Genomic DNA, 26,225 nt, shown 5'->3' on the forward strand with positions numbered 1-26,225 from the left:
ATCGGCGCGCCTGCCTGAAAAGCTCGTAGCTGGCAGGGGGGGATTTTCCATGCCGGCTACGATCTTTTTAAACAGACGCGCCGATTCGCCGCTCACCCGGAGTGAGCGGAGAATCGGCGCGCCTGCCTGAAAAGCTCGTAGCTGGCAGGGGGGGATTTTCCATGCCGGCTACGATCTTTTTAAACAGACGCGCCGATTCGCCGCTCACCCGGAGTGAGCGGAGAATCGGCGCGCCTGCCTGAAAAGCTTGTAGCTGGCAGGGGGGGATGTTCCATGCCAGCTACGAGCTTTTCAGACAGGCGCGCCGATTCTCCGCTCACTGCTAAAAGCGGAGAATCGGCACGCCTGTCTGAAAAGATCGCCGCCGGTCCGGTGGGGTTTTGCAGCAACCTCCGAGCCCAGGTTGCTCGGAGGTTGCTGCAAAATCCCACCAGACCGGCGGGGATCTTTTCAGACAGGCGCGCTTTCTCGAAAGGGTGGAGAAAGCCCTCTCTCGCAGCCTCCTGGCTGGGAGCACTTTCGCTGCGAGAGAGGGCTTTCTCCGTCCCTTTCGGGAAAGCCCTCTCTCGCAGCGAAAGTGCTCCCAGCCAGGGAGAGTGTTCAGATCCCCCCACCCCCAGCAGAAAGCGTTCAGATCCCCCCACCCCCAGCAGAAGCCAAGGACTCACCAAGCGCTGGATACGAACGGAGAAGAGCCAGGCTGGTTTGCTTTGCAGAGCCGAATAAAGCGTCACGCCCCCCTGACGCTTTTGGCGGCAAAAGAGCCCAGCATCGCTTCGGAAGCCGCCGAAAGCGTCAGAGGGGCGTGACGCTTTATTCGGCTCTGCATCAGCTCGGAAGCAAAGCAAGCCAGGCCGGCTCTTCTCGGCTCGTATCCCGAATGGAAGCTCGTGAGTCGAGCAAAAATTTCTCTACTCTCCCAGCTCGTATCTCGAGTAGCTCGTAAGTAGAGCTGCTCGTATATCGGGGTTCCACTGTACGCTGTTTTATTATTGTTGTTAGTCACCCCGAGTCTACGGAGACAGGCGGCATACAAATCATATATATATATAGATAGATAGATAGATAGATAGATAGATAGATAGATAGATAGATAGATAGATAGATAGATAGATAGATAGATAGATAGATAGAAAGAAAGAAAGAAAGAAAGAAAGAAAGAATTTACTATGTGTATACCCATTAAAACCCTCATTGTGTATTGGACAAATCTAATAAATAAATAAAATAAATAAACCATATTACTAACTTAACCACTGTAGGGATTCACTTAACAACTTAGCAAAGGTTTTAAAATGTGGCAAAAACTCAATAAAAGTCTCCCCTATCAACAGAAATTTGGGACCCAATAATGGTTGTAAGTCGAGGACTACCTATACTGAGAGAGTTTTATCAAGACTTTTAAAATCTGTTTTCCTTCCGTTAAAAATAAATTAATGTATTCTGTCATTTTATGATTGATCTCTGTCAGCGCTAAGTGTACAATGTCTGCCATTTTTCTGCCCACTTACTGATGTTACGCCTCTCTGTTCTTTTGTTTTGCTTTTTTCTAATCAATTCCCTGTTTTGTTTTATTATTTTTTTTAAAAAGAGATTAATTAAAGAAAAGTGACATCCATCTTTGAAGAAATGTTGCCCTAATTTACATTTTTTGATTCACACAGTATGCTGAGCATTCTGCTTACATTTCTTAATTAAAACATGCTTGGTTTCTTCTGCAATTATTTTCATGTCAAACCTCATTACAATTAGACAGTTGTGGTGCACCACGCAATAAAACACTCACCCCACTTTCGTAAAAACAGATATCGGAAGAACAGGTCCCATAATTCCACACCGTGTCTTTTGTGGATGTTGAAGTTGCAAGCACTCTTTTCATATCTTTTCATATCTTGGCATGCAAAGGAGATGAACTCACTTAAGAATATTTTATATCAGTATCTTAGATTTGTTTAATATAGTCCTTTGCACGAGTTATATTCTCATGTTTTACTACTCAATTTTAGCATATTATACTGCATTTTAACTTATTATTTATTCAAATTCCTTCTATTTTAGCCAATTTTATTGTATTTTAACCAGTCACAGTTTTATGACGACCGATGTGGTCCTTTTCCTCGCTTTGATATGGTCGATTGACTAATCAAATAAAGTTGATATTGATGATGATGAGGATGATATTATTATTATTATTATTATTATTATTATTATTATTATTATTAATCAGATTTGTATGCCGCCCCTCTCCGCAGACTCGGGGCGGCTGACAGCAATAATAATACAATATAAACAAATCTAATATTTCAGTTAATTTAAAACCCCAATTTAAAAACCAATCATACATATTAGCATACCATACATAAATTTTATAAGCCTAGGGGGAGAGAAAGTATCAATTTCCCCATGCCTGATGACAGAGGTGGGTTTTAAGGAGCTTGCGAAAGGCTAGGAGGGTGGGGGCAACTCTGATATCCGGGGGGAGTTAGTTCCAAAGGGTCGGGGCCGCCACAGAGAAGGCTCTTCCCCTGGGTCCCGCCAAACGACATTGTTTAGTTGACGGGACCCGGAGAAGGCCAACTCTGTGGGACCTAACTGGTCGCTGGGATTCGTGCGGCAGAAGGCGGTCCCGGAGATATTGCCTGAAGATCTCTCTTACATTGTTATTTGTTTGATTTTTAAAAACTTTTAACTATTTTCCCCCCCAAAGTAAGGTGCAAGGACTCGGGGCGGCTCACAACATATACAAGAAACAAAACAATAATATGAATCCAATTAATTAATTACTAATTAATACTACATTAAAGCAGCCATTTAATACTCCACATCTTATATACTCTGGTTCATCTCATACTCCCCAGAATATGCATGGCCTTAAGTCATAGACCCAGAAAAAAGCAGAAGTTTTATGATTCTGTTAATATTTGCAGCATTTTGTTAGTACAACAACAACAACAATATTGTAAAGATACAATAAACATCTTCTCACTCACCCCCTAAAATATGCACATGATAGACCACTGGAATAATATGAAAACTTGTCTTTTATGTACAAAACAAATAAAATTCCTGAAAGAAGGTTCAATGTTTACAGTAAACTCCTTCTTCTAAAATCTAAAAGACGTTTGTGTAGATAGAAGCTGCATTCAATGAGCTCTTCTTTCAAGTCTCAAAAATTCCGTTTTGCAAAATTCAACTTGAGCTTAAGTCTCCCAGACAGCATTAAGATCTGCAAATGCCACCAAACAATTCTATTTTAACCAAAGGAGGTGAATTAATACCGACTTGCTTTGAAGCTATTTTAAACTGAAGCCGTAGCTCAAATACCGAACGATGCCCAGGCAGGGCTTTATTCTAGGAAAAAATACCCCCAAAGTGCTCCAGATTAAATTTCTAAGACCTGTGTATGCAACACCCAATATGCCCTCTTCAAGGTAAAATCAGGCATGCTGAAAATTAAGATTAAAGTACAGGCAGGTCCCATAATAAGTGACCCTATTCCAGTGATGGCGAACCTATGGCATGGGTGCCATAGTTGGCACCCGGAGCCATATCTACTGGCACATGAGCCATTGCCCTAGCTCAGTTCCAACGTGCGTGTGTGTGCCAGCCAGCTGATTTTTGGCTCACATACAGTCTCCGGGAGGGCATTCATGGCATCGGACCAGAATATCTCCGGGATATTCTGCTGCACGAATCCCAGCGACCGGTTAGGTCCCACAGAGTTGGCCTTCTCCGGGTCCCGTCGACTAAGCAATGTCATTTGGCGGGACCCAGGAGAAGAGCCTTCGCTGTGGTGGCCCCGACCCTATGGAACCAGCTCTCCCCAGATATCAGAGTTGCCCCCACCCTCTTTGCCTTTCGCAAGCTCCTTAAAACCCACCTCTGTCGTCAGGCATGGGGGAATTGAAATTTCCCTTCCCCCTAGGCTTATAGAATTTATACATGGTATGCTTGTATGTATGAGTGGTTCTTTAAATTGGGGTTTTTAAAGATTATTTTTAATATTAGATTTGTTTACATTGTCTTTTTATATTGTTGTTAGCCGCCCCAAGTCTTCGGAGAGGGGCGGCATACAAATCTAATAAATACAAATACAAATACAAATTTTTGGCTCCTAGAGAGCCTCCAGGGGGATAAGGAAGGGTGTTTTTACCCTCCTCTGGCTCCAGGAAAGGTCCATGAGCCTACTGGACCCACCAGAAGTTGGGAAACAGTCAGTTTCCGACCTCCAGAGGGCATTGAATTATGGGTGCGAGCACACACGGAGAGAGAGAAATACAACCCATCAGGGCCTCTTCTTATGACAGGCTCTTAAAGTGATATCAGCCCCAAAACGTTGCTGACTCATTCCCAGCATTACACCATCATTGCAGCTGGCCAGCTGTTAAATCTTTACCCTGACACTGGGGAATTCTGGGGTTTGAAGTCCTCACGTCTTAAAGTTGCCAATGTTGCAAAACACCGGCCTAGGACAAACGCCGATGCCAACTTAATGACATATTTCATACAGAAGCAAGTATCTTGTCATAGACAAATGGGACCTGAGTGGCAAAGGACTTCTAGGAATCAGCCAAGAATAGAATAGAATAAAATAGAATAGAATAGATTAAGGTAGGGTAGGGTAGGGTAGGGTGGAATGGAATGGAATAGAGTAGGGTAGGGTGGAATGGAATGGAGTACGGGAGGAGAGGGGAGGGTGGAATAGAATAGAATAGAGTATAGTAGGGTAGGGTAGGGTAAGGTGGAATGGAATAGAATAGATTAGGGTAGGGTAGGGTGGAATGGAATGGAATAGAGTAGGGTAGGGTAGGGTAGGGTGGAATGGAGTACGGGAGGAGAGGGGAGGGGAGGGTGGAATAGAATAGAGTATAGTAGGGTAGGGTAGGGTAAGGTGGAATGGAATGGAATAGAATAGATTAGGGTAGGGTAGGGTGGAGTGGAATGGAATGGAATAGAATAGAATAGAATAGAATTTTTTATTAACCAAGTGTGATTGCACACACAAGGAATTTGTCTTTGGTGCAGATGCTCTCAGCGTACATAAAAGAAAAAGATACATTTGTCAAGAATCATGTGGTACAACACTTAACGATTGTCATAGGAGTCAAATAAGCAACGAGGCAACAATATTAACAAAAATCTTAAGGATACAAGGAACAAGTGACAGCCACACAGTCATAAGTGGGAGGAAATAGGTGATAGGAATGATGGGGAAAAACTAGCAGTAATAGTAGTAATTATCTCTCTTCGCTGACATTTTCCAAACTAAGGAAAGCTCCGGGCTAGGCATAATATTTTGCCTTTGGCATCACTACAGGGGAGACAGTCTGAAATCCCATCTGAGAAACACGTTTTCCCACGTGGGCCTGGAGATGCTAAAATATAGAATATTCTATAGAGGATATTCTCCTCGTTTCCATCTTTTACATCGGCACCCTGGACGATCTGACAGTGCTTATACAATAAGGTGACCGGATTGTAACTTCGGTAAAACGCGACACCGTGGATGGAGGGAGGAGATGGTCGACTGAAAAAATTCTACAGGATTTTACCTCCGCGTTTGTCTTCCCACTTAATAGTGTTAGGATGGGGCTTCACCTCAAAGAAAGCGGTTCCCCTACTCTTTCCCTCCCAATGCCGGAGAGGTGCGCACTAGGTCTCGTCTCCAACCCGCTGATCCTCTCTCGCTCTCTCTCTCACTTTTGTGCACTGCACAAAGCAACCCGTTGCTGATAGCGGCAACGTTTCGGGCCACCGCTTCATTTTTTTCTTTCCCTCCCTCCCCACTTTGCATTGGTCGATTTCGGGCAGGAAAAACATACCCAGAGCTCAGAAGGAGAAAAAAAGAAAAAAAATGCAAAAGTTTTCAAAAGTTTACGAAAGGCAAGGAGGGTGGGGACAGTTCAAATCTCTGGGGGGAGCTGGTTCCAGAGGGTCGGGGCCGCCACAGAGAAGGCTCTTCCCCTGGGTCCCGCCAAATGACATTGTTTAGTCGACGGGACCCGGAGAAGGCCAACTCTGTGGGCCCTAACCGGTCACTGGGATTCGTGCGGCAGAAGGCGGTCCCCCAGATATTCTGGTCCAATGCCATGAAGGGCTTTAAAGGTCATATCCCACACTTTGAATTGTGACCGGAAACTGATCGGCAACCAATGCAGACTGCGGAGTGTTGGTGTGACATGGGCATATCTGGGGAAGCCCATGATTGCTCTCGCAGCTGCATTCTGCACGATCTGAAGTTTCCGAACACTCTTCAAAGTTAGCCCCATGTAGAGAGCATTACAGTAGTCGAACCTTCAGGTGATGAGGTGGCCAGCCGTCTGCAAGGAATATCTGGACCCGGATTGTGGGGGCAATAGCCTTGCTCTGTTAAAAAAGTGCTATTGCTAACATGTTGTAAGCCGCCCTGAGTCTAAAGAGAAGGGCGGCATAAAAATCAAATAAATAAATAAATAAATAAATACATACATACATACATACATACATACATACATACATACATACATACATAAATAAATACATAAATACATAAATACATACATACATACATACATACATACATACATACATACATACACACATACACACACACACACATACATAAATAAATAAATATCAATCCTTCCATTCCCCCCATTCACTCAGAGCCGAGGAAGCTCCTTGGATGAGAAGCGAAACGTCTTCAAAAGAAAAAAGCAAGAAAGTCCCATTGCCTCCTGAAAAAAGCACCTTTGGGACAACCATGACTTGGATGATTGAGAGTCTCTACAGACGTCCTCCTCCCCAGTTATGTGTTGTTGTAATCATAGGTTTATGGGCACTGAAATTTGGGAATAAAATATTACTGGAGAGTGATGTTTTAAGCCCCAATTGTGTGCTGAATAAAACCTTAATTCTTCCTCTATGGAAAGGCAGCAAAGTCCAGGCTGAGTAAGCAAGCTGCAGAATTTGTTAAATAAAACTCCCAAGCAGTTTTGAGAGTTTCTACACCATTCCCCATAGTTCAGAGAGAAGATTCATTATTCAGAAGTAAAACACGACAGGTGTTTCAAGTCAATTGCTTGCTGTACCTGTTGGCGAGGCCTTAAAATAGCTGCAACTTTTTGTGGTGTGGTGTGTGGAGGTGAGGAATTCTTCCCCCTGAATAAATTAGTAAGATACAGTTTAGAATATTTTTCCTTCTCTCTTTCTTACTTGCAGAAGCGAAAGCTATTTTATTGGTATCGTTTTGCCTTTCTCTTTAATTAAGAGCCCCATTAACGATGCCTACAATTTAATTTTGCCTGCTGAGAATACTTAATGCTTTTCCCTCCCGAGGAAGCTGGGATAGTGTTAAAATTAGTTTTGTAAAAGATTGTAAGTAGCAGAAAATCTTTAATATCGATCTCGTTGGTTTTCTTCTTCTAAATCTGAAAGGCCTACTTAAATGTATGGCCCTTTATGGTAACACTGGACTTAATGAGGGGTAAAGGACTTGTTTACCTTAGATTTTATTTGTTTACATTGATTTTTTTTAAAAGTCTGGTTCATGCGAAATGCAATTCACGATATTATTTGCTGGTTCCAAAATCATCTACTGAAAATCCCAGCGACCAGTTAGGTCCCACAGAGTGGGTCTTCTCCAGGTCCCGTCAACTAAACAATGTCACTTGGCGGGACCCAGGGGAAGAGTCTTCTCTGTGGCGGCCCCAGCCCTCTGGAACCAACTCCCCCCAGAGATTAGAATTGCCCCCACCCTCTTTGCCTTTCATAAGCTTCTTAAAACCCACCTCTGCCGCCAGGCATGGGGGAATTGAGATACTCTTTCCCCCTAGGCCTTTACAATTTTATGCCTGGTATGTCTGTATGTATGTTTGGTTTTTATAATAATGGATTTTTAACTGTTTTTAGTATTGGATTATTATTATATGCTGTTTTATTATTGCTGTTAGCCGCCCTGAGTCTCCGGAGAGGGGCGGCATACAAATCCAATAAATGAATGAATGAATGAATGAATGAATGAATGAATGAATGAATAAATAAATATTACTTTTTTTAAAAAAATCACACTCAGAGTTTGGTTGGTCACGGATTTTAAGAAGTTACTTGCATTAAAATTGCTTCAAAGATGAAAATATGTCCATAAAAATCAATGTAACAAGAGGAAGAAGGAAGGAAGGAAGGAAGGAAGGAAGGAAGGAAGGAAAAGCAATAAGCAAGCAAGCAACCAAATAATAGTTCTTAAACATTTCTAAGAGTCTCTCCCTCTAATGTCTTTTCAGTCATCAAAATCTTAATGCCAGCATATGTGTAGAATTTTCCTCTGTTTAAGACGATTTACCTAGATGAATTATGGTTATAGAATTATGGTTATAGAACTATGGAAAATGATTTCTGGACCTCCGAACTGCTCTTAAAACATGGTTTGCCATCACCTCCTGATTATTGAGTCCTCCTTATTGTAGGAGTTTATTTGAACTAAATTTTAGAGAAGAAAGAGATTATTAAATTAATAGTAATTAATAGATTGTAGACAATCTAATAAGATTGTCTACAGTCTTATAGAGTTTTAATTAATTAATACTTTAATTAATTAATAAGATTGTCTACAGTTGACCTCTCCCCTTTTCTAAGAGGTTTGTAAGGGGTGTGCATAAGCTGACCATTGTGCCTACCATCCCTGTCCTACTACTACTACTACTCCTATTACTACTACTACTACTACTATTATTATTTTATTATTCTTTTATTTTATTTTATTTTATTTTATTATTTATTAGATTTGTATGCTGCCCCTCTCCGTAGACTCGAGGCGGCTCACAGCAATAATAAAAACAATGTACAACGAATCTAATATTTAAAAATATCTAAAAACCCCTTATTTAAAAAGCAAGACATACACACAAACATACCATGCATAAACTATATAGTATCCTATTGTCTTCTTCTTTTATCTGTTATCCACATGTTTGACAAAATAATCAATCAATCAATCAATCATGTTTTCACGAGGTCGTTTTGCTGCCCTAAATATAAAATGCAGATTTATCACTGCACTATATTGTTCTTTGGAGGGGCTCCTACCTTACACTTGCAAAAATTTTAAAGGGATCATTATATTTCATTATGCTAACGAAGACAAATGCCTTCACTTTTAATATTTTGCGTTCATGTATACTTTCCCCAATGTTCCTATAGTATTTCTTTATTTATTGGATTAGTTAAGGATACCAGTTACAAAAAAAGATGAACTCATGGCAGTTAAGAAGTAGATAAAGCCATAGTATAATAAGATTATATATAGTCCTCGACTTATAATACCATAGTTAATATAGTGACCATCCACACCAATGTTCTTTCTGTCTTATGGAACTTTCAGCATGTATTACTATATGATTAATTTACTTTAGGATGGTTGATGGAGTTGCATGCCAACTATATGTATAATAATAATAATTAATAATAATTAATTAGATTTGTATGCCGCCCCTCTCCGAGGACTCGGAGCGTCTCACAACAAGCAATACAAAATACAAATCCAATATTAAAAACAATTTTAAAACCCTTATTAAAAACCAATCATACAACCCCAAAAAATCATACATAAAACGGAACAGCCGAGGGGTATATATCAATTTCCCCATGGCGACATAGGTGGGTTTTCAAGAGTTTGCGAAAGGCAAGGAGGGTGGGGGCAGTCCTAATCTCCGGGGGGGAGTTGATTCCAGAGGGCTGGGGCCGCCACAGAGAAGGCTCTTCCCTTGGGTCCCGCCGGACGTTATATGCCATCCGTATGCCCTCTCTACCAGTTATAACTTTGTGTAAATTATACAGATTTGTTCCCTAGTTCTTGGTCCCAGACAATTTGTGAGTAGTAAATTGTGAGGTTTATTTTATTTCTAAAGAAGGTCATGGCTCCTAAAGAAGTATTAGATTAGCTAAAAGCTATAATCTCTTAATTGCAACACCCAGAAAAAAAATCATACGGATGAAATTTTGTGGGAGAGAAGCAGGCAACTAACAATGCCGTTTCTCTGGGTTTTTGTTCCGTTTTGCAAAAAGGAGGAGGGGGGAAAAATGGTGTAAGCCTTTGTTTAGGCTTAAGACATCAAAGCACTCATTAATTCCCTAATCTGTGGGAAGGAGACCCTCAGCCCACCTACTTCATCTAGTGTTCGCTTAGTTCAAGGCCTTGGTGGCAGAAAAGACAAAGTGATATGACTAATCTATAATGCTGTTACGCACCTTCATTTTGATTTTTCTTAGCTAAGGATATTCAAATAGAGCTTTTTTCCATGCTCTTCTGCGGGGAAACACTAACAGTACCAAACAGTCGTGTTAAAATAAATATTCAGAAAGGCAAGTAATCCAACCCACACTCAGTAAAAGACCTTGGAATACTAATATCAAACGACCTAAGTGCCAAAGCCCACTGCAACAATATCGCCAAAAAGGCTTCCGGAGTTGTTAACCTGATCCTACGTAGCTTCTGCTCTGGCAATCTCACACTACTGACTAGAGCCTACAAAACCTATGCCAGACCCATTCTCGAATACAGCTCATCTGTCTGGAACCCATACCACATCTCAGACATCAACACTTTCGAAAACGTCCAAAGATATTTCACCAGAAGAGCCCTTCACTCCTCCACTCGAAACAGAATATCCTACGAAAATAGACTAACTATCCTGGGTCTTGAAAGCTTAGAACTGCAGCGCCTAAAACACGATCTAAGTATTGCCCACAAGATCATATGCTGCAACGTCCTTCCGGTCAACGACTACTTCAGCTTCAACCGCAACAACACAAGAGAACGCAACAGATTCAAACTTAATATTAACTGCTCCAAACTTGACTGTAAAAAATATGACTTTAACAATCGAGTTGTCGAAGCGTGGAACTCATTACCGGACTCAATTGTGTCAACTCCCAACCCCCAACACTTCTCCCTTAGACTCTCCACGATTGACCTCTCCAGGTTCCTAAGAGGCCAGTAAGGGGCGTATATAAGTACACTGATGTGCCTATCATCCCCTGTCTCTCCTTATCTCATATATCATATATATTCTCTCCTTATCTATCTATCTATCTATCTATCTATCTATCTATCTATCTATCTATATCTATCTATCTATCTATCGATAGATAGATAGATAGATAGATAGATAGATAGATATCTCCTTATATAGATATATATCTCCTTATCTCTTATATCATATATATTCTCTCCCTCCCATCTACTTCTCTTCTTTTTACTTTCTATCATTATATATATTACTTAATGTCTATTCTCTTCCATATGTGTTGTATATTGGACAAAGAATAAATAAATAAATAAATAAAATAAAATATTACATGCAATATTTTGCAGAAGTTATTTAGATGAGATGCAAATCCTTTCCATAAATCGGGAGGGAACCTACAAGAAAGAGGAAAGAACAGGCCAGATGTGGAGAGAGCCACGTTAGTGTAGTGGTTAAGTTATTGACCTTGAAACCAGGCGACTGACTAACTGAATTAGATGATGGGTGGGGAGGCCTAATCCCTGTGGGGACCTGGCGGGATAAGTATTAAAGTTTGTTGCAAAAATCAAAACCAGAAGCACACACAGATGACTGATTCAGATGGATTCATAAACTTCTTTATAAACAGAATAATATACAGTGGTACCTCTATTTACTAACTTAATTTATTCCATGACCAGGTTCTTAAGTAGAAAAGTTTGTAAGAAGAAGCAGTTTTTTCCCATAGGAATCAATGTAAAAGCAAATAATGTATGCGATTGGGGAAACCACAGGGAGGGTGGAGACCCTGTTTTCTCCCAGGAGATTCCTAGAGAGGCCCCACAGAGGCGTCTGCCCGCCTTTTCCAAGCCTGTTTCCTCCCAGGAGATTCCTAGAGAGGCCTCACGGAGGCTTCTCCCTGCCTTTTCTGGTTACAGTTTCGGAGGCTCAGTTTTGTAAGTGGAAAATGGTTCTTGAGAAGAGGCAAAAAAATCTCGAACACCCGGTTCGTATCTAGAAAAGTTTGTAAGTAGAGGCGTTCTTAGGTAGAGGTACCACTGTATTTTGTTTATTATTTTTATTTTTAAAAAAAATAAAATTACTGCATGATATTAAAAGATATTTTTCCCCTTTTAGTGACTATTTCAACCAGCACCTTTTTTGATGGCATATTGGTCACGGGACTTTATACATCTACCAGTGTCCAGACTTCGCAGAGCATTGGTGGATCCAGTGCATTTGGATTTGGTAAGTCCAATCTTGTATTCTTTGATTGAGTATTACAATTATAATAATTGACCTAACAGTACTCTTTTTCATATACAGTGTTCCCTCGATTTTCGCGGGGGATGCGTTCCGAAACTGCCCGCGAAAGTCGAATTTCCGCAAAGTAGAAATTTGGCTATAAACAGTATCACAAGCCTTCCCTTAACACTTTAAACCCCTAAACTGCAATTTCCCATTCCCTTAGCAACCATTTAAATTATTACTCACCATGTTTATTTATTAAAGTTTATTAAAGAAATATTTATTAAAAGTGGATGAAAGTTTGGCAATGACATATGATGTCATTGGGCGGGAAAAACCATGGTATAGGGAAAAACTCCACAAAGTATTTTTTAATTAATATCTTTGAAAAACCGTGGTATAGACTTTTCGCGAAGTTCGAACCCGCGAAAATCGAGGGAACACTGTATTTTATTTTAGGGAATTTCCACTTTTACTGAACACAGGTGGAGGAATAATTCTCTGTACAATATAGAATACTGTATGGATTGCAGCAATTCATACAAACCACTAGATGGCAGTCAAGAGATTAGGAAAACTCTCTCTACTGCCATCTAATGGTTCCCAGGTTTTATAGACCGGCTACTGTACTGCTATTTTCATCAATGGAAAACTCACCCTAAAGCCTATTTAGCCTTGGAGAACCAGACAGGTATATCTTATGAAGGTTGTTTCTTTTTGGCTTAACATCATAGTATGAAGCCATGCAATATAAGTTAGCATTATCGCCTGCGTGGTCACTTCCTATAAGGGTTTGTCTTTTGGGTACTCAAAAGACCCCCGTTCTCAAGGAAATGCCACCTGCCAATTTATGACAAATGAGTACTGCTAAGGATTCTTCCTGAGTCTGCGGAGAGGGGCGGCATATAAATCTAAATAATAAATAAATAAATAAATAAATGTGTGATGTGGGCATTAACTAGTGTTTTTGTCAGATTTGGGGTCAGTTCCTTCATTTGCATAGAGGGGAAGGTGAATCCCCCAGTGTAATGGGAGAAAGGAGTTCGAATCCAATATCTGTTCCACTTGTAACTGAAGCCCGGAGAACTTTGCAAAGAGGGACTATATGATCATAGAGTATTTAACTACCAGTTGTAAATGTGAAACCGTTGCAAAGAGCTTGAAGTACATTCATGTTATACCCCCCACCCCACCCCGGTATCTGTGTGTCTATCTCTCTGTCTCTCTCTGTCTCTTTCTCTCCATCTCTCTCTGTCTCTGTCGGTCTGTCTCTGTATCTTTGTCTGTGTGTCTCTCTCTCTCTGTCTGACTCTGTGTCCCTATTGTTGTGTCTCTCTGTCTGTCTGTCTCTTTCTCTCTGTGTGTGTCTCTCAGTCTCTGTCTCTCTTTCACTCCATCTCTCTCTCTCTCCATCTCTGTCTCTGTCTCTCTGTCTCATTCTCTCTTTCTCTCCATCTCTCTCTCCCAATGTCTCTGTTTCTCTGCCTGTCGCTGTCTGTCTGTCTGTCTCTCTGTCTGTCTCTCTTTCTATGTGTCTCTCAGTCTCTGTATCTATCTCTTTCTCTCCATCTCTCTCTCCCAACGTCTCTGGTTCTCTGCCTGTCTCTGTCTGTCTCTCTCTCTCTCTGTCTGTCTCTCTTTCTCTCTGTGTGTGTCTCTCAGTCTCTGTATCAATCTCTTTCACTCCATCTTTCTCTCTGTGTGTGTCTCTCATTCTCTCTTTCTCCCCATCTCTCTCCCAACGTCTCTGTTTCTCTGCCTGTCTCTGTCTGTCTGTCTCTTTGTCTGTGTCTCTTTCTCTCTATGTGTGTCTCTCAGTCTCTGTATCTATCTCTTTCTCTCCATCTCTCTCCGAACATCTCTGTTTCTCTGCCTGTCTCTGTCTGTCTGTCTCTCTTTCTGCCTATGTGTGTCTCTCAGTCTCTGTATCTTTCTCTTTCTCTCCATTTCTCTCCCAACGTCTCTGTTTCTCTGCCTGTCTCTGTCTGTCTGTCTGTCTCTCTTTCTCCCTATGTGTGTCTCTCAGTCTCTATCTATCTCTTTCACTCCATCTCTCTCTCTCTCTCTTTCAACGTCTCTGTCTTTCTCTGTCTCTCTGTCTCTCTCTCTTTCTCTCACCCCCCCCCCCCCCCGTCTTTGCCTATCTGTCTCTTCTGATGTTTTATGAGAGCTTAAAGTGTTTGGTGGACCATAAACCACCCACTGGAAAGCTATTGTGTCTGGGAAAAGTCATTAAAGGACCAGCCATAAGTCAAGGACTATATGGCCGCAACAAACCATTGAGATTATATGGGCCATAACCCACCCATTGTGAAGCTATTGTGACTTCCAAAGACCATTAAGCGACCACTCATAAACCAAGGATTAAACGATGCTCCAAATTATTCAGATTATATATGGTTCGCATGCTGTATAATACATTCAGAACCATCAGCAAACTCTAAGGCATTAAGAATTAATTAATGTTGGATGTTATGGTGATAACAGGGTTGCTTTGGGGTAATGGGCCCGGGGTGGAAATAGATAAAATCCAAAATCAATCAACATTTCAAACAGTACATTTCTCCAGAGGTCAACCAAGGATAGCAACTTTTAAAAAGAATAAACTTAAGGGAAATCAATTGCTTAGGCCGACATTGATCTAAAATAATAATTCACAAGGGTGCATATTATATACTATGATGAAAGACAAGGAATTGATCAGGAACAAAGAATAAAAATGTTGACTCATCTCATATGTATTTAACATAGAAACATAGAAGTCTGACGGCAGAAAAAGACCTCATGGTCCATCTACTCTGCCCTTAAACTATTTTCTGTATTTTATCTTAGGATGGATATATATTTATCCCAGGCATGTTTAAATTCAGTTACTGTGGATTTATCTACCACGTCTGCTGGAAGTTTGTTCCAAGGATCTACTACTCTTTCAGTAAAATAATATTTTCTCATGTTGCTTCTGATCTTTCCCCCAACTAACTTCAGATTGTGTCCCCTTGTTCTTGTGTTCACTTTCCTATTAAAAACACTTCCCTCCTGGACCTTATTTAACCCTTTAACATATTTAAATGTTTCGATCATGTCCCCCCTTTTCCTTCTGTCCTCCAGACTCTACAGATTGAGTTCATGAAGTCTTTCCTGATACGTTTTATGCTTAAGACCTTCCACCATTCTTGTAGCCCGTCTTTGGACCCGTTCAATTTTGTCAATATCTTTTTGTAGGTGAGGTCTCCTACAAAAAGATATTGACAAAATCTCCTACAAAAAGATACAGTATTGACAAAATATTTAAAGAATATTTCTGAACGGTAACCAATGCTGGGTTTTGTCTGGATATAATGAGATACACAGCAGCTGGTTAGGACTTGTCTAGACACCAGAATTTATAGTTTCCAGGAACCAGTTCAGATAAATAATGAAGACACTTTAGTAGAAAAGAGTAGTAAACAGTTTTACTCTCCACTGCAAACAAAAATATCTTCTGCCTTAGTCTTCTATTTACAGGAACAAACTTTACTTTAGCTATATGCAGTAAAGGTTACTTACACGCAGTGTTGTTACAGTGGGCTCTATTACATTATGTTGCCATAATAGGTAAAGGGAGGTTGTAACCATGTTAAACAGTAATGAATGCTGAGTCATAGGGAGTGAACTGCAACCTGATTGGGCCAGAGCATGATAAAATGTAAAGTACCTTTACAATGGGTGTGGTAGTAAACCAATATATTAAATATATACTAAACCAATACAGGTTTCTCCCTATCAACACCACAGCACTAACTCAATACTCAACTCATGCTCAAACTGCTTCAGCCAGCCAACTAACAACCATCTAAAATACCATCACACCCATTGTAAAGGTACTTTACATTTTATCATGCTCTGGACCAATCAGGTTGCAGTTCACTCCCTATGACTCAGCATCCATTACTGTTTAACATGCTTACAACTTCCCTTTACCTATTATGGCAACATAATGTGCTAGAGCCCACTGTAACAACATTGCCGAAAAAGCATTAAGAGTTGTTAACCTAATCTTGCGTAGCTTCTTCCCTGGTGATATTGTACTGCTAACTAGAGCATACAAAACATTTGCTACCAATTCTTGAATGCAGCCCATCTGTTTGGATCACCTAGGATTGAGCTAATGCTTGACAGTTTTACAGTGTTCCCTCGATTTTCGCGGGTTCGAACTTCGCGAAAAGTCTATACCACGGTTTTTCAAAAATATTAATTAAAAAATACTTTGCGGGTTTTTTCCCTATACCACGGTTTTTCCCGCCCGATGACGTCATATGTCATCGCCAAACTTTCATCCCACTTTAATAAAAATTTTTTTTAATAAACTTTAATAAATAAACATGGTGAGTAATGATCTAAATGGTTGTTAAGGGAATGGGAAATTGCACTTTAGGGGTTTAAAGTGTTAAGGGAAGGCTTGTGACACTGTTCATAGCCAAAAATAGTGTATTTACTTCCACATCTCTACTTCGCGGAAATTCGACTTTCGCGGGCAGTCTCGGAACGCATCCCCCTTGAAAATCGAGGGAACACTGTATTTCCCAAGCATGCCTATTGAGATCCACAAGCATTCTTGGAAATAAAGAAAACGCTTAAAATTTCCCTTGTACTTTCGGTGTGAAATCAGGTAGCACTTGGGGCAGATCCCCTGTTCTGACCCAGTTCCCCAAACACGACAAACCATCTGCAATCAATCAATGATTCCTTTATTAGGGGCGCCAGCAGCCTCGACCAAAAGTTTCCCCCTCACCATAGGCCACTGATGGCAAACCTATGGCACGGGTGCCACAGGTGGCATGTGGAGCCATATCTGTTGGCACATGACGCCCTCTGGAGGGGGCGGGTAAACTGTAAACTGAATGTTCCCAACAGTTTCTTTCTCCGCAGTGAGAAATTCAATGACAACATGCTGCTTGTAACGTACGTCACACTGCTGCAGCCACGCTATCTGTCTGAGGAAATGCAAAATTTACACACGCACTCCTGACAATTCAAATAATGTACACTGGTACCTCTACTTAAGAACTTAATTCGTTCCGTGACCAGGTTCTTAAGTAAAAAAAGCTTGTAAGTAGAAGCAAATTTTTCCCCTAGGAATCAGTGTAAAAGCAAATAATGCATGCAAACCCATTAGGAAAGAAATAAAAGCTCGGAATTTGGGTGGGAGGAGGAGGAGGAAGAAGAGGAGGAGGACAGTCGCTGCCGAAGGAAGAAGGAGAGAGGAGGGAATCAAAAAAATCCAAAACTTTAAGGCTTAAAAAAAAAAAGAGGGACTCAGAGGCAGTGAGAGGAGCACGTGCCTCCCATACACCGCGCACAAGAGAGAAACCCAGAGGGAACGGCAGGAAACTGACCGGGCCTTCGTGCTGCTCTCAAATTTCCTGGGAAATTTTTCCAGGCTCGGGTTCTTTGTTTAGAAAATATTTGATTTCTTTTTCTTGGTTCATTTAGTCCATTTATGTTTACAGAAAATATTTTCATATCTTCCGACATATTTATTTGTAGTATTTCTTGGTATCGTTAGATTCGCGCTGAGGTTGTTTTCTTCTTGCACCTGAGTCTTCCTCCTTCCCCTGTCTGGTGTCGCCCGACTCATCTTCTTTCCTTGCAGATACTTCCTTTATTGGTTGCTCAAATTTGCGTATACCACTTGTTTCATAAAAGTCTCTAGCATCTTCAATGTTTTCTAATTTTACTCTTTGTGATTGCTGCTCGGGTTCTTAAGTAGAAAATGGTTCTTAAGAAGAGGCAAAAAAAACCCTTGAACACCCGGTTATTATCTAGAAAAGTTCTTAAGTAGAGGTGTTCTTAGGTAGAGGCACCACTGTATAATATAACGTTTCATATTCGTACCATTACTGTAGGCTGAGAAAAAAAAGTGGTGCATTCTTTTCTGGGCGACCCTGGTACATGCTTGATGAAATAAATAAATCCATTAAATTAAATTAAAAGTTTAGACTGCGCCACGCTGCATTTTCAACACCGTTTCTCTATAAATGATTGAAATTGCTCCACTTCCCTGGCTTACTTTGCGGCAAAGCAAATGGGCTTTAGGAGCCTCTGTTCCCACCAAGGACCCATGCCAGAAATCAAACAGATGGTCAAGTGGGGAAGAAAAATGACCCTAGGCTTTTCTCATTACAGCAGTTGGGGGAAATTTTAATAGGTCCCCTCGTTTGCCTGGTGCTTGTATCTGATACAATTTGAACTGCCACTTTTTCAGTTACAAGTCAACAACCTCCATGTATATTTTAATAGGGATTATTATCAAACACAATTTACCCAGAACATGTACCAGGTCTCTACTGCTAATTAAACCAAGTTTAAATAATCAAAGAGTCCTGGAATAATTGGAAAGAAAGTCCTGGGTTTTTTTGCCAGCGCATAATTACTAATTAACAGGAGATAAAATATCTGCATCGCGTCATAAGCTGGAAGAATCTGTTAACAGTTAATTAAATTGCGAATAGGTTCCAAAGTGACGGTAGGTCAGCAGTGTTCAGACTTTCACTGGGTAAATTCCCCCACTACAATCTACTTTCTGAATCAGTTATAAGGACGCTGAGTGAAAATTGTAATAACTTTGCTAAGTTCGGTTTAATATGATTTTTAAAAATCCTTTGAAGTATAAACATAGAAACATAGAAGATTGACGGCAGAAAAAGACCTCATGGTCCCTCTAGTTTGCCCTTATACTATTTCAAATTGTATGAACCATATAATTTGAAGATGGAGTGTCTATTATTTGTTCTGCTCCAAGAACTAAGTTCCATCATGGAACTAACTTAATTTCCATCACCATTGTAAGAGATAAGGCAAAAAATACAGTAAATTAATTAATGTCCAGAGTTATATCATACTAGTGTTCAAGATAAACATACTGCTCAAAAAAATAAAGGGAACACTCAAAGAACACATCCTAGATCTGAATGAATGAAATATTCTCATTGAATACTTTGTTCTGTACAAAGCACATCAGCAGGTGAAATTGATTGTCAATCAGTGTTGCTTCCTAAGTGGACAGTTAGAAGATTGGCCGCAGAAAAAGACCTCATGGTCCATCTCATCTGCCCTTATACTATTTCCTGCATTTTATCTTAGGATGGATATATGTTTATCCCAGCCATGTTTAAATTCAGTTACTGTGGATTTACCAACCATGTCTGCTGGAAGTTTGTTCCAAGCATCTACTACTCTTTCAGTCAAATAATATTTTCTCACGTTGCTTCTGATCTTTCCCCCAACTAACCTCAGATTGTGCCCACTTGTTCTTGTGTTCACTTCCCTATTAAAAATACTTCCCTCCTGAACCTTATTTAACTCTTTAACATATTTAAACGTTTTGATTATGTTGATATTAAAAACATTCACTGCCCTGGAATCTCTGAATAACATTTTAGAATGAAAAAGTTAGGGATCGAGATGAATATTTTCCAACCTAACAATTTTTTTCAGATGTTTTTAGATATTGGATTTGTACTTTATTATTGTTGTGAGCTGCCCCGAGTTCTCGGAGAGGGGTGGCATACAAATCTAATAAATTATTATTATTATTTTATTTTTTATTTTTTTTTATTTTTTTTTAATTTCTATTTCTAAGCAGGGGCAGGAAGTGAAATCTTGCACGAGGACACCCTTGCATGAGATTTTGACATTTCTTGGCCTTTTTTGCTCCTGCGCATGTGCGGATGCAAAGAAATCACAGAAAATCGGCCCAAATCTCACATGCGAAAGTTTCCTCAACCAAGATTTTGCACAGAAGTGAAATCTAGTGCAGGCGGGCGTGCACACACCCACCGGACATGAATGCTCCCTCGACGATATCGGAGGGCATACCGGTAGCATCCGTTAAGTGGAGCCCTCGCCTGCACGGGCCAGATCTGGCCCACGGGCCTTGAGTGTGACAGCCCCGCTCTATTGGAATCGTAAGAAGGAGATGTTGAAAAAGAAAATATGACATTCTCTCATTCACTGTAATGACAGGTTTAGAACTTGCCTAAATATTTTAATACCTAAATATGATATAGTGGTACCTCTGCTTAAGAACGCCTCTACTTAAGAACTTTTCTAGATAAGAACCGGGTGTTCAGGATTTTTTGCCTCTTCTTAAGAACCATTTTCTACTTAAGAACCCGAGCCCGGAAAAGTTTCCCAGGAAATTTGAGAGCGGCACGAAGGCCCGGCCAGTTTCCTGCCATTCCCCCTTTAATCCCGGCCATCTCGGGCTTTTCTGGGCTGCCAGAGGAGCCTTTCGGTGGCGCTTAAGGAGGTTTTGGCAGTCCAGAGCGAACAAAGCATTTTCCTTTCTCTGGGCGCTTGGAGAGGGAATGAACCTCTGCCAGTGCCCAAAGAAAAGAAATGCTCCCTTCGCTCTGGGCAGCGACTGTCCTTCTCCTCTTCTTCTTCCTCCTCCTTCCACCCAAATGCTGAACTTTAATTTCTTTCCCAAAGGGTTTACACACATTATTTGCTTTTGCATTGATTCATATGGGAAAAATTGCTTCTCCTTACAAACTTTTCTACTTAAGAACCAGGTCACGGAATGAATTAAGCTCTTAAAGTAGGGGAACGAATTAAGTTCTTAAGTAGAGGAACGAATTAAGTTCTTAAGTAGAGGAACAAATTGAGTTCTTAAGTAGAGGAACGAATTAAATTCTTAAGTAGAGGAATGAATTAAGTTCTTAAGTAGAGGAACGAATTAAGTTCTTAAGTAGAGGAACGAATTAAGTTCTTAAGTAGAGGAACAAATTAAGTTCTTAAAGTAGAGGAACGAATTAAGTTCTTAAGTAGAGGAACGAATTAAGTTCTTAAGTAGAGGAACGAATTAAGTTCTTAAGTAGAGGAACGAATTAAGTTCTTAAGTAGAGGAGCGAATTAAGTTCTTAAGTAGAGGAACGAATTAAATTCTTAAGTAGAGGAACAAATTAAGTTCTTAAAGTAGAGGAACGAATTAAGTTCTTAAGTAGAGGAACGAATTAAGTTCTTAAGTAGAGGAACGAATTAAGTTCTTAAGTAGAGGTACCACTGTATTTGCATGTCTAGGAGCAGATAAATAGAATATTGGACATGCCATCGATGCTACAGAATGGGGCATTCTATATTCAGCCCACAATAGACCAATTGTAAGAGCTTCATATGTAGATGCCAATGTGCCTAATTGCTACTTTGGGATCGAAGAATAAGCAGGAATATTGAGGGTTTTGCAAAAGAACTATACACTGGCTCACAAAGCCTATTCATTTACAATTGGCTTGCCCTATTAGCACGAAAGCGCACATTGGAAATGGCTTTTGTAATAATATACCAACCACAGATCCTGCAGGATTTGTTTACAATAGTTATTATTACAATATTTGCCCATTGCCTCTCGTCTTGGGACTCTGGGCAACGGGACGCCAAAGCAGGAGAATTAAATAATGAAATTAAACAGAACAGATGATGGCATAGACAAAAACGACGTACACAAGTGGCATTGGAAAACTTACACAGTCAATTACAGTGGAACAAAAGCATTTTCACTGCCTGTCAAAAAGCCCCTTTAGAAAGGAATTGGCGGTCCTTTCCTTGGGAACTTGTCAAATTTGGGAGCGATAAGGTAGGGTCCTGATTCAAGGGGATGCAAGTGTGTCTTATTCAATTGCAAAAAGGTGTTTTTGGAAAGATGCAGAGGCATGAAAGAAATGTTTCTCTGCAATGCTTTAAAGCAGCCGTGTCTGTAGCAATAGCCCTTTGATTTATACAGTGTTCCCTCGACTTTCGCGGGGGATGCGTTCTGAGACCACCCGCGAAAGTCGAATTTCCGCGAAGTAGAGATGCAGAAGTAAATACAGTGCTCCCTCGATTTTCGCGGGTTCAAACTTCGCGAAAAGTCTACACCACGGTTTTTCAAAAATATTAATTTAAAAATACTTCGGGTGTTTTTTTCCCCCTATACCACGTTTTTTCCCACCTGATGACGTCATATGTCATCGCCAAACTTTCGTCCGCCTTTAATAATTTTTTTAAAATAAACTTTAATAAATAAACATGGTGAATAATGATCTAAATGGTTGCTAAGGGAATGGGAAATTGCACTTTAGGGGTTTAAAGTGTTATGGGAAGGCTTGTGATACTGTTCATAGCCAAAAATAGTGTATTTACTTCCACATCTCTACTTCGCGGAAATTCGACTTTCGCAGGCGGTCTCGGAACGCATCCCCCGCGAAAATTGAGGGAACACTGTACAATATTTTTGGCTATGAACAGTATCACAAGCCTTCCCTTAACACTTTAAACCCCTAAATTACAATTTCCCATTCCCTTAGCAACCATTTAGATCATTACTCAACATGTTTATTTATTAAAGTTTATTTTTAAAAATATTTATTAAAGGCGGACGAAAGTTTAGCGATGACATACGACATCAACAGGCGGGAAAAAACATGGTATAGGGGGGAAAACAGCGAAGTATTTTTTTAATTAATATTTTTGTAAAACCGAGGTATAGACTTTTCGCGAAGTTCGAACCCGCGAAAATCGAGGGAACACTGTATATCAATTCACAGTGATACACAACCCTCTCTAGGCAGTTTACACAATCAGCCTATTGTCTCCAACAATCTGGGTTCCCATTTACCGATCTCAGAAAGATAGCAAGGCTGAGTCAACTTTGAGCCTGGTCAAGATCAAACTGCTGGCAGTGGGCAGAGTCCGCCTGCAATGCTGCATTCTAACCAAGGTGCCACCAGGAAGGAGAATAAGAAAGGAATAGCACTTAAACTTATATACCACTTCACAGTGCTTCACAGCCCCCTCTAAGCAGTTTACACACTCAGCCTATTGCCCGCAATAATTTGGGTCCTCATTTATCGATCTCAGAAGGATGGAAGGCTGAGTCAGGGCTATGAAGCACTGTGAACTGTTATATAAATCTAAGTTCTATTGCTATTCCTTCCTTCCTTCCTTCTGTTGTGGTTAGCTCTGGACCAGCTCCTGCCCCAAGGAATGTGCAGGTGGATGTGGGGGAAACATCCACATGCCGCAGGCCTGTTTTGCTCCCAATGGAATCTGCCGATGAAGCCTCCTCTGACCAAGGAAGCGTGAGTGACAGGGAAGAGGGGAGTTTGGCAGACAGCCCAGGAGGAGATCAATCATCTGTATCATCCTTGGATTCTGAACAAGAATTAATGACACATCCACGCATGCGTAGAGTGATGCATAGGAGACAACAACTGAAGGATTATTACAAGAGAAAATGAGGCCACCTGTGGTTGGGTGGGGCTGCTGTAATTAGTGCTACAGATAAAAGTGCAACCTGGGGTTTTAGCCTCATGGCAGTTTATCTGATTCATTGTTTCGTCAACATCGTGGTTTTTGTGCTGTTCAAGATTGTGTGTGGACTCTCTGGACTTTAGAATTGGACTCAATTTCCCAGCTATTGGGTGAGCAATTGGACTGCATTTAACCTGTGCCTTGTGTGTACCAGAAAATCCCTTTGACATTTAAAAAGGGAGCTGTTTCTGTTTTTCTGTTTATCAAAACTTTTGGGTTTTCCTTTTATCGTGTGGTGTGTGTCTTCCTGGACTAATTACCCTGTAATTACAGGCGGTTGAAACACGCCGGCAGAACACCTTCCTTCCTTCCTTCCTTCCTTCCTTCCTTCCTTCCTTCCTTCCTTCCTTCCTTTCTTCCTTCCTCATTCGCTTTCTTATTCTCCTTCCTTCCTTCCTCATTCCCTTTCTTATTCTCCTTCCTGGGGGCAAAATGTTTAAAATGCCGTATTGCAGGCTAACTCCCCCCAGCCTAGTGTTTGATCCTGACTGGCTCAAGGTTGACTCAGCCTTCCGAGGTGGGTAAAATGGGGACCCAGATTGTTGGGGGCAATAGGCTGACTCTGTAAACTGCTTAGAAGGTTGTTAAAGCGGTATATAAATACAAAGTGCAATTGCTAATGCAAGTTTACATTTCATGAGTAATCAGCGTGATAGCAAATTTGTTGCTTGTATTTGTATTTGTATTTATTAGATTTGTATGCCGCCCCTCTCCGAAGACTCGGGGCGGCTAACAACAATAAAAAAGACAATGTGAACAAATCTAATATTAAAAATAATCTAAAAACCCCCAATTTAAAGAACCAATCATGCATACAAGCATACCATGTATAAATTCTATAAGCCTAGGGGGAAGGGAAATTTCAATTCCCCCATGCCTGACGACAGAGGTGGGTTTTAAGGAGCTTGCGAAAGGCAAGGAGGGTGGGGGCAACTCTGATATCTGGGGGGAGCTGGGTCCAGAGGGTCGGGGCCGCCACAGAGAAGGCTCTTCTCCTGGGTCCCGCCAGATGGCATTGCTTAGTCGACAGGACCCAGAGAAGGCCAACTCTGTGGGACCTAACCAGTCGCTGGGATTTGTGCGGCAGAAGGCGGTCCCGGAGATATTCTGGTCCGATGCCATGAAGGGCTTTATAGGTCATAACCAACACTTTGAATTGTGACCGGAAATTGATTGGCAACCAATGCAGACTGTGGAGTGTTGGTGTGACATTGGCATATTTAGGGAAGCCCATGACTGCTCTCTCAGCTGCATTCTGCATGATCTGAAGTTTCCGAACACTTTTCAAAGGTAGCCCCATGTAGAGAGCATTACAGTAGTCGAGCCTCGAGGTGATGAGGGCATGAGTGACTGTGAACAGTGAGTCCCGGTCCAGATAGGGCCGCAACTGGTGCACCAAGCGAACCTGGGCAAATGCCCCCCTCGCCACAGCTGAAAGGTGTTTCTCTAATGTGAACTGTGGATCGAGGAGGACGCCCAAGTTGCGGACCCTCTCTGAGGGGGTCAATAATTTCCCCCCCCCCCCAGGGTTATGGACGGACAGATGGAATTGTCCTTGGGAGGCAGAACCCACAGCCACTCCGTCTTATCCGGGTTGAGTTTGAGTCTGTTGACACCCATCCAGGCCCCAACAGCCTCCAGGCACCGGCACATCACTTCCACTGCTTCGTTGACTGGACATGGGGTGTAACTTCACCAAGCAGTTTCTCTTCCAAAATCATAATTTTGCTTTTTAAAATTTATTCCTGTTCTTTGCCTATCAGTGTATATTCTGACAAATACCAAACACGTTGTCATATCTTTGCTTTGACGTCCTAAGAAGTAACAGCCCCTTTAATGTTTCTTGACTTGCTACCAAAAATACATAATTATCTTTGCTATGAATCAATAGATACTGACAGCATTAGCTTCTGGATAAACAATATGACTTTTAATGAAACCACATTATATTAAAGCAGACCCTTTGGCCATGAACTAGCATAACAAATATTTCACCAGCAACATCTAGAAAGCTCGTCTGAGAGAGCAAATAAAATTTAATTTAAAACGCGGTCATATTCTTTTCGCCACTCATCAAATAAAACTCCATTAAAAATCATTGCTTTCTGCGATGAATGTGGCAATGTTCAATATCCACAGGGGGTTCAAAAATAGCCAATAAAAGTCATAATGGTGTGCAGTTTTGTGGCTGTGCTGATATTGCATGTACAAAGGAGTGCGCTTTCAACTTGGCTGCTACGACCAAGATACTGGTAGTCCTCATTTAATGGCCAAAAGTGCTCGAAGTGAAATGATCTGTAGGTCGTATGGTCACCAAGCAAAGTTAGTGCAATGAAAAAACCCTGCAAAGACTTAGGGCTTGGAAAACATTCTTCGCAAAGAGTAACAATGGAAGAGCCTGCAAGGCAGAGAGAGAGAGAAACAGAGACAGAGATGGAGCCTGGGCCATCAATCAGCCCTCAGATGGAGAGTCAACAGTTCCCCAGGTCTGGAGGTGGCTGATGAGGAAGAGGAGGAACAGCTGGGTCCTGTGCCTGACGCAGGGATGCACAGAAGGCAGAGGAGAGGAGAGCAGTGGAAATCTATGGGCTGGTCCTTGGGACAGAAGAGCCACTGCTGCTAGCAAAGCTCCATCCCAGCTCTGTGGATAAAAGGCAGGGGGCA

At 41.1% G+C, this 26,225-nt stretch overlaps 1 protein-coding gene across 1 annotated transcript in view; it reads left to right on the forward strand.

Moving 5' to 3' along the window:
* RELN (reelin) overlaps window positions 1-26,225 on the forward strand; it is a 522,908-nt gene that overhangs the window by 225,772 nt on the left and 270,911 nt on the right. The window lies entirely within an intron of this gene.

Source organism: Erythrolamprus reginae, chromosome 6, assembly GCF_031021105.1.
Source record: "Erythrolamprus reginae isolate rEryReg1 chromosome 6, rEryReg1.hap1, whole genome shotgun sequence".
Classification (NCBI taxonomy): Eukaryota; Metazoa; Chordata; class Lepidosauria; order Squamata; family Dipsadidae; genus Erythrolamprus; species Erythrolamprus reginae.